Source organism: Euphorbia lathyris, chromosome 5 (genome assembly GCF_963576675.1).
Source record: "Euphorbia lathyris chromosome 5, ddEupLath1.1, whole genome shotgun sequence".
Taxonomy (NCBI): domain Eukaryota; kingdom Viridiplantae; phylum Streptophyta; class Magnoliopsida; order Malpighiales; family Euphorbiaceae; genus Euphorbia; species Euphorbia lathyris.
In genome coordinates this window covers 82,992,786-83,003,275 of record NC_088914.1, presented here as the reverse complement: position 1 = coordinate 83,003,275, position 10,490 = coordinate 82,992,786, and positions in this window count along the sequence as shown.

Here is a 10,490-nt window from a genome sequence, read left to right as displayed (position 1 = left end):
GAATTGATGATATTTTAAATAATTTTAATTTTTTAAAATTTTCGTTTTAAGATAATTTCAGTATTCTTCAATTAGAAGAGAGAAAGTTCTAAAAATTGTGATTTTAGAAAGTAAAAAATACAGTTTTATGATAAATGTCGTTACAAACAACTTTAGTTCTTGAATATCGTCAATTTTTGAAATGTTTTATTTTAAGATCGTTAACAGTTATTTTAATACGTTAATCGAACTTTAGTGGTTGTAATATTAGAAAGTAAAAGAAAGTGTAAAATTAAGTACTTTCTATATTATATTTTGAAATTTAACAGCCATCCCATGAATTTCATGAATAAAATTCAGTAGCTATAAACCCAAAATTAAAATCCAAATCAACAGATTAGCTATATAAATAGTTCCATCATGTAGCGGAACCAGAATCCAAACTAAACAGTGGCTTAAATATTTAATAATAAATTTTTATAACGTTAAAAATATTATATCACGTAAAATTCAATAATTTTTAACACAATAATTTGGAGGGCTAATTTTAACCGTGCAGTTAATGGTAAATTTTCAAAGTCTAGCCCGTTAGGGCTGGGTAAAAATTTTTTAACCTTCAACGCGTTAAAACTGTAAAAATGTTATCATTTTTTAGAAACTAGCATTGAACTAATAAAAAATTAAACATGTTTACTTTTTTTTAATGGCAAAGACATAAGAAAAAATGAATATTAAATATGTTTACCTTTTTTTAATGGTAAAGACATATTAAAAATGAATTCAAAAGTATTATCAAAATAACAATAAAGAGTCCATTTAAATTAATTAATAATAGTAACATGTTTTTATAATTATTGAAAAATAAAGGGTAAATTCCAAAAAAAAAACCTGTGGTTTGATGTTGTTCCAAATAAACCCTTGTGGTTTGGTTTTACAAAAAAAAAGGACCGTGGTTTCGCCGTTACCCGAAAAACGGAAATTGACTTAACACCGTTAAAAATGCTGACGTGACAAAGGGCAGAGTTGGAAATTCGATTTTTTTTTTTATTTTTTTCTTTTTCTTTTTCTTTTTCTTTTCCTTTTTCTTTTTCTTTCCCTTCTCCCTTCTTCTTCCTTCTCTCCTCCTCCTTCTTCCTTCTCTCTTCTTCTTCTTCTTTTTTTAAATTTCTGAAATTTAATTTTTTTTAATTTTTCTTTTCCTTTTCCTTCTTCTTCTTCTTCTTCTTCTTCTTCTTCTTCTTCTTCTTCTTCTTCTTCTTCTTCTTCTTCTCCTCCTCCTCCTCCTCCTCCTCCTCCTCCTCCTCCTCCTCTTTCTTCCCTTCTTCTTCTTCTTCTTCTTCTTCTTCTTCTTCTTCTTCCTTTTTCTCCCCTCCTCCATTCTTCTTCTTCTTCATACCTCTTCTTCTTCCTTTATTTTTTTTTAAGTTTCGGAAATTTCCAGATTTCCGAAAATTTCCAGATTTCCAAAGAAATCTGGAATTTTCCCGAAATCTGGAATTTCCAGATTTTAAAAAAAAGAATAGAAAAAAAAAAGAAGAAGAAGGAGGAAGAAGAAAAAGGAAGAAGAAGGAAGAAGAAGAAGAAGAAGGAGGAGGAGAGAAGGAAGAAGAAGGGAAAGAAAAAGAAAAATAAAAATTAAAAAAAATAAAATTTCAGAAATTTAAAAAAAAAGAAGAAGAAGAGAAGAAGAAGAAGAAGAAGAAGAAGAAGAAGAAGAAGGAGGAGGAGAGAAGGAAGAAGAAGGGAGAGGAAAAGAAAAAGAAAAAGAAAAAAAAAAAGAAAAAGGAAAAGAAAAAGAAAAAAAAAATTTAAAAAAAAATCGAATTTCCAACTCTGCCCCTTGCCACGTCAGCATTTTTAACGGTGTTAAGTCAATTTCCGTTTTTCGGGTAACGGCGAAACCACGGTCCTTTTTTTTGTAAAACCAAACCACAAGGGTTTATTTGGAACAACATCAAACCACAGGGGTTTTTTTTGGAATTTACCCAAAAATAAAATTAAAATAAATAAGAATTTTAAAAAAAAAATGAGGTTGGAGGGAGTTAAACATAGAATATCTAAAATAGAAATAAGTATCCTTAACCATCTTATCTATCTTTAAACACTAAAATAATACTACATAGAGTCAATATAATTCTCTCCAAAATATTATCAAACACCATTACTAAAAAAAATATTCTCGATTCTCCAACAGCCTGATGGGACTCGTGTGGGGATTCCTTATGTCTCAAAGATTTTTAACAAAATTGGTTAAATGAAAGTTATTTATTCGTCACTTTCTTAAAATGTCATTTATATATATCATCTTTTTTGAGAATATATATATCATCTTAAGATTCTAATAAACATAGTAACACTGCTTAATATCTAATAAATGTTCCTAATAATTAATTTAATAGAAAAAACATCAAAGTGATGGTGCAAGGAGTCAAACCGTACACATTGGTTTATCTTGGACGCTGCTTACCACTATACTAGTAGCTTCTATTGTTTAATATTTGATGCATGCACTTATTAATATCGATTAAATGTGCATAATAATGAATTATTAATAGAAAAAAAAAAGAAATGTGCATAATAATGAATTATTACAGTAATTTTCACCTAGTCAGTGACTGACCAAGTGGATTTGGTCAGTCACCATTAGATCTAGATGGTGTGAATCTGAACCCTACCATGATTTTAATCTCCACCATAGGAATTAAATAAGCTTAGATCTAACGGTGATTGATCAAATTCACTTGGTCAGGTGAAAATCACCGTGAATTATTAATAAAAAAAGTCCAAGAACATGCCCCAATTTCTTATTTATTTAATTCCTCTATATTTTTGTAATCTATCTATTAATATATTAAAAGCTGTATACTAAAATCGATGTTGTGGCTCCATTTTAAAGCTTTTGGTGATGTGGCATTTTCCTAGAATATTTGTTTAATTTTTATTTATAATGCAATTAAAATTAAATTAAAATCGTAATTTGCAGGTGTTTCTTAAAAAACCAATTCTGCTTATTTCCATCTTCTTCCCTCATCTTCGCCTTATGTCGATCGTGCTAATTTCTCAACTGCTTGGAATACCACGTTTTGTGAAAACTGATTCTTATTTTTATCTTTTCTCACTCTAAACCTTCTCATCTCCACCCTCAAACTATTGTCTTCCTCATTCTGATTTCTCTGTGTTTGTAGAAAATTGATTACCTTCTTCTTCTTTGTGTTACACGGTGAGTATACTTTTAATCTGTCCATATACTTTTAATTCTGATTCCTCTATTTGTTCTGGTGAGTATACTTTTAATCTGTCCATATACGTTCTTCCTCATCTCTCAACTCCTCTGAATCCACTCTCTCTCTCTCTAACCACTATTACCCAGCTTTATCAAACTTCACTGAACAGTTCCGTTGCGTTTTTTATCTCCTTCTTTCTCTCAACTTCTTCTCCAAATGTGACTGTAACTCCCTTGCTCGATCGATTTCCTTCTTCTTGGGTTCAATACTAATTGAACTCCTGAGTTAGTCGATGGGTTCAATACAGATTATAGATATCTACTTTTCCTTATTTTTTTCATAAACGATGCACTAGGGAGAGAGCTCCATCTAATCTATTTCAAAGCGATTTCTCCCGTTGCTGGTGAGTTTGCTTCCGATCGCTGTCTCTCTGTATTTCAGTGATTTGGATTTTTCTTTGGTTATGAATTTTTTGATTTGTTGTAGGTTGTCTCAAACGGTTTGAATCTTCCTCTACTCTTTTTAGAAGCCATTTACACTGGTTAGTTTGCTTCTGATATGTCCTTTATATTGTTATTTTAGTTTCCACTATCTGTTTCCGTTTTTTAAGGTTTGATTTCTTCAATTGCAATTGTTGTTTCTTATATAGTCTAAACTGCAGGCTTGTGACTATTACATCCATTTCCAAGGTTGTATGAAGCGGCATCTGGCCATGCTGTCAACCTGCAAAAATCGGGGATTTTCTTTAGCCTGAATGTTAGCTCTATTTTGCGCACTGAGGTTAGCAACTCCCTCCGAGTTCATAACCCTCTTGATACTGGTAGATATTTGGGCTTGCCTTCTCTGATTGGTAAGAAAAAAGTGGCAATTTTTAGCTTCCTTAAAGACAGACTTAGAAAGAGATTAAATTTGTGGAGTTTCAGATTCCTGTCGGCCGCGGGTAAGGAAGTTATGATTAAGGCTGTGGCTCAAGCCCTCCCCACTTTCTGCATGAGCGTGTTTAGACTACCCAAGTCCCTCTGTCAGGAGCTTGAACGGATAATGAATTCATTCTGGTGGGCTATGAAACCGAGAGGGAGAAGGTCGATTCATTGGCACAGCTGGTCTAGGTTGAGTAGGGATAAGAGGGATGGTGGCCTAGGGTTCAGGGACCTCCAAAACTTTAACCTTGCCCTGATGGGGAAGCAGGGTTTGAAGCTTTGGTGGATGCAGACACTTTGGTAGGGAGGCTCCTAAAAGCTAGATATTTTCCTAAAGTTCCCTTCCTTTCTTCCAAATTGGGCAATAATCCTAGTTTTGTTTGGGGGAGTGTTTGGAGAGCCATTAAGGTCCTGAACTTGGGTGTGAGATGGAGAATTGGGGATGGCAAGTCCATTGTGGCTTGGAAGGACCCTTAGCTGAGTACAACTGCACCATTTATGGTACAGGATCGGGCTGGAATGGCACAGAGTGAAATCAAGGTTGCAGACCTGTTTATTCAGGGGAGGAAAGTCTGGGATCGAGGCAAGATTGAGGCATTGTTTTGTGAAGCGGATTCATCGGCAATCTGCAAAATGGCACTCCCGTATAGGGAGGTGGGGGATGCTTGGTTGTGGCACCATACTAAGAATGGAGTTTACTCTTGTAAATCTAGCTATAAGGCCATGTGCACTGAGGAGAGAAGGGAAGTGGGTCATGCGGGCTGGGGCAGATTGTGGAAGTTGGAGATTCCCCCCAAAGTGAAGATGTTTGTCTGGAAATTGGCGGTGGGTTGCACTGCTACTAGATACCGCTTAGCCTCACGGGGCCTCCCAATTGCAATTCATTGTTCGTTCTGTCATGTGGATGTGGAGCATGATTACCATCTATTTGTTGGTTGTATTTATGCCCAAGAATGCTGGCACATGGTGGGCATCGACAAAGATATTCTCCAAGCTGATTACATAACAGATTCTGTTTTGCAGGTTCTTTCCAATTTGGAGCAGGAGACTGCTTGTATGGTGGCTATGACTTTGTGGACAATCTGGAACCAAAGGAACCAAGTTTTCTGGGAAGGCAAGCTTTAACTACCAATCCAGTCAACTTCTTCTACAACTCGGTATCTATTTACATGGCGGACCTCAAAAGCTAAGGTGGTGTGTGGTTCTGCGGCCGCCTCACTGTCGAACGGGCCACATGGTGCTACTGGTACGGGTATTGTTAATCGGCATGCTACGAAGATGTTTGTTGTCCTGACGGGAGCTGCTACAGGGGAAGCCGTCAACCTTCGCATGATGTCACCGAGTTTTGTGGGTTCTGGTGCGGCCGACGTAGGCGCCCTCATCACGAGTACCATCAGGCCTGATCGTGACGCTACTACTGCTGGGGCTCGGGATCTCTACGCCGAAAGGAACTCCGCCTCTCTTCACCAACCTGCTGTAGGAGCAAGGACGTCCACCAATGTTGTTGTTCCGTCTAGAGTTGTCCATCCTAGGGACAAATGGATCATGTCGCCGCCAGGAGCTATCAAATGCAACAGCGATGCAGCAGTTTTTGCAACAACGGACCAAGGCGGTTTGGGAGCATTATTTCGGTCATCTGATGGTACGTTTATGGCATGTCGTAGTACTCTTGTCCCTTTGATTGTGGATGTGCGCATGCTAGAAGCCTTGGCACTACGCGAAGCTATATTTTGTGTTGTAGATCTAAACTGCATAAATGTCTGTTTTGAGTCTGATTCCCTTTTAGTTGTTAGTAGTGTTAATTCTTCTTGCTTCGACCTTTCGGACTATGGTTCTATTATACAGGATTGTACAGTTATTCTTGAGTCCAGGCACGAATTCAAAGTGTCTTTTGTTTTGCGTCTAACGAATAGGGGTGCTCATGTCGTTGCATGTCATGCCCTTTCCAATGCTAGCGAGTTTATTGCTTTCACTGCACCGCTATGGCTGCAGGACATCATTTGTTCCGATTCAATTCTTTGATTAATTGATTTTTCCATTAAAAAAATAATATATAAATAAAAGAATTGTATAATGAACAAACTAAAGCAAGTGTATTTTTATTTAAAAAATATAGTATTTGATTTTTTTAGCATCAGATGCACTTAATAATATATAAATAAAAGAATTGTATAATGAACAAACTAAAGCAAGTGTCCTAGCGGTAGTTGTACGCACGCTCCACTCCTCTACACCTTAGCCCCAAGTCCTGCGAAGGTAAATACTGCTTCGCATAATGATTTTTTTTCGCAGTTTTCACAAATTACGAAGCAAATTCATGTATTGAAGTAGTTTTTACCTTTACTTCACTTATTTCTAATATTTGCTTGCTTTAATATTAAATCACTCAAGTAACGCTTCCGACTATTGTGCACCAATAAATCGTATAACCTTAAGTCTTGAACAGAAGCTCCTATGTGTGAGCTGTCTTCTGTTTACTAAGATCAGAAGCAGAATCAAGCTTCGTTAACTCCTTAAATCAGTAAATAAAGATTGCCTCTAATTCTAAGCTTGCCTCAATATTGTGCTATTGAATTAAACGTGAGAAATTTTATTAAAGGTTAAATTTACTCAATAGTTCCATTCACCCCCATTTGGAACTAATTCTATCTCACAAGGGACCAACACTTTTTTGGTATTGGTGCATTATATAAAATGTTCTTTCTAACACTGTTCAAAACCAAAGCCGCCGGGATCGCTTAGGTGTTCGAAATCAAAAATCCACGTCGATTTTCTCAAATTAGTCTTATGACTGAGAGGTCACGGATTCGAGTCTTATGAGGGTCCTCTTGCAAAAAAAAAAGCAAGGAAAGGCTTTCCCCCCAATACACCCTTGTGGTGGGACTTCTCCCCGAACCCTCGCTTAGTAGGGACTCGTAGTGCATTGGGCCGACCTTTTAGTCTATCTGGACGTTTTTTTGCCCCTAAGCGATTTTTATCCGCCTAAGTGCCGCTTAGACTGCGAACGATGAACACAAATATTTTTTTATTTATTATAATTCACTTTTGAATATTGTCGCATATCTTAGCTTTCAAGACAACTATATGGTGATACAAAATGGTCATGTTACTCTGTTATTTTCTCTCTGCATGTTTATGCTGAATATAATTTGTTAAAAATCTTTCATAAAAAATAAACAGAAGGACCAAACAGTTGATAGTGACAAATGATAAAGGCCTTATAATATGTTTATCAAATAGGAAGACTAAACAATATGTTAAGTAAAAAGGAAATGACTAATACATTATTTATCCTATTTTATTATGTTTGAGTTGTCAATAATATTGTTGTTGAAATGTTGATGTTTGCACATGTTTAAAGATATATATAGAAGGCCTTGGGTGGCCAGGCTAACCGACGGTTGGAACCACCTCTATCATATATAGTTTCGATCCCCTAGTCGTCGGAACCAATTTTATCATCATGGTTTTGGTCTCCCTATTTCAGATAAATTAAGGTTGGAGGTGGTTAATTAGCTCATTTAGTTTGTATTTAATTACAAAATCCAATTTGATTTACATATAATAATAAAACAATCAAATTTTACTTTTATAGTCCCAATCTAGCTTAATTTTAAGAAGTTGTACACTACTGATACAGAAAAACTGGTTGTGGACCATTTAAATGGAGAGTTCAATTTAGCAAAAAAAACAAAAAAAAAAGTTGGTTGCTTGTTTATATTGTATACATTTTTTGAGGGAATTACTTGAATAACATACAAACGGACATCAAATTAACTATGAAAACCAAATGTTAACTTAATTAACTCAAACTATGTTATTTAAAATGATATTTATAATAAATATAGAAAATGAAAATATGAGAAAACATATAAATAAGGGAAAAACATCAGTCATCTTCCGATCGTAAAAAAACAATATCATTCCTGTTTGGGAAAAAAGATTCAACAAGTACATGTTTGAGAAAACCTGAAAGTAAGAGGGTTTTTTTAATTTTACCCTATAAATACAAGTATATTTTTTTTAGAGAGAAGAAGAGATTTTATAACTCAAAATTCAAAGCATTACACAAAGAAGGAGGAGGTAAATCAAACCAAACTCCATGATCAAACATAGAACCAACTGCTCGAGCTAACACATACGCAATATGGTTCACTGGCCTTTTACTAAAATTGATATTACAGCCAACTAAATCTTTCAACAAAGATTTGTAATCATTGAGAATAAAGCCCGAAGTAGAATTGTTGAGGGAGTCACATGATAGCCCCTGAACAAGTAGCTGTCAATCGGTCTTAATCAGAACGTCTGTCCATCCGTTATCTTTAATCCAACTCAATACTTCTTTGCAAGATAGAGACTCGTCAAGTAGAGCATCTAGGGTATAGTCAAGAAGGCCATTCCAGCAGGCCACAAAAGAGCTTGAGGCATCCCGACCAAACCAGTTAAAGCCCACCAAAGACTGATCAACAAATAAGGTGGCATCAAATTTTATATTGAGCTTACCATTAGAGGCTACCAAGAAGACGGAGGAGCTGGTCCAGTGTGCTAAGAAGTCCGACAGAATAGTTGGGCCCGCTGCCAATGAGACAGAAGCGTTGTCACATTGCTGAAGAGAATAGTGGTCGGAGTGTGCGCTTTATTCCACGTCCAGTTATTCAGGTCAATACAAATCGACCAACACAGTATAGCAGCCTCGTCCTTTATTTTACAGTTTTTCTCCTGCCGATTCACATAGTCCAAATATGTTAAGGAAAAACTTCACTTTCATTCCTCTAAAACCCAACCCTTCTAATATTTCATCTATCTTTCCACCATCAACCTGTTGACATTTATAAGATTTTTGTAATTGGATAGGTTGGTGAATTTTCTACAATGTAAAACAATTTAAGATCATTTCGGATAATGAAAACAAGCAATCTTTCGATTCAGTTTTCAACTTGAGAGGTCATCTTCTATATATCCCAACCATTCAATGCAAAATGAATGTTGAGGGAATCCTAATCCATTTAATGGTTTTTGTTCGGCTTAATACATAACTACACACTTAAACTTGTAACTGTACTACTTGTGAAGGAAAATAGGCTAACGTATAGCAGCGGAAATATAAAAATTTTAACCTATTTCCATTAACCCCAAGATCCGTTAACCGTTATTTCATACAAAGAGGGATAAGAAGAAATACCTTTAAGATGTTCTATCTACCGTTGCAAACGAAGTGCCCACAACTCTTACTTCGAGTTCCCGAGCACAAAACAAAACAACAGAAGATCAAGTTCGAATCAACCGTTTATTAACAACCAAAGTAGATTGTCTCTAATTAATCAACACAAGATCAAGGATAAAGAGAAAGAGATGAAAATCAATTGAACGGAAGGAAGCGGTGAAATCTCGTCCTCGGCTAAGGGGTTCGAATTCTCTCTCCTGGAATCAATAGTGAAATTTGAAAATCACATAGGGGGGTATTTATAATCTCTCTTGTATCTAATCCCTAGTTAGATAGAATTAGGTTACTGAATAGGAATTCAATTCGGAATAGAATTCTTAATTATTATCTATTAATATATCTAAATATAAAAGATAATAATAATAACCTTATTGGATAATAATAGGAGTAATATAATCTAATTAAAACTCCTAACTTATTTATCCTTTAATTAATTTAATTCATAATCCTAATCTAATTAGGATTAATAAAATCAAATTAATCATTTATGTATTTTACTACATAAATTTCGCCCCCCCCTTGGTAATTGGGCCTTATTGGGCTCAATTGGGCTTCCGTCAATTAATTAGCATCTGTCTCTCTTTTGGGTTCCAAGTCTTATGTGTGACCCATTAGGTTCTTATTGCTACTAGCCGTATGCAACTTATTAAATTAATTTTCAAAGAATTATATTTAATCTTTGCATAACGGAATGATGTACAAAGTATGTGATTAGCAAGTCCGTAATCATTCCCCTAGAGCTATAAGAAGACAGGTTGATTCTGTCGTTGACCTTTCCGTATTAGTTACGGTATAATTCGATCCTTTATCAACTACGTCCTTGAACTGAATCTTATGACTATGGGTAATGTCAAGTCACATATAGCGAGACGTTCGTTTTACTTGTTCTGGCCGAGTCAACTCCAATTAGATAGGTTAAGAGAAATCTCATTTCAATCTTAAGCTATCACCTTGCAAGGATTTAGAGTCAAGACTTCCACAAGCGATCCATGGACATATCTCCCATTTATCGGGAGTGATAAATGCTCAATCCAATGTATAACGATCCCGCAATCACTTCCTGTGATACCCAACGTCTGCTGTTCACGCCCCAGAGTCATCTCTGTTAAGGATCGTGTTACAACAGAGTCAAAGCGTCACATT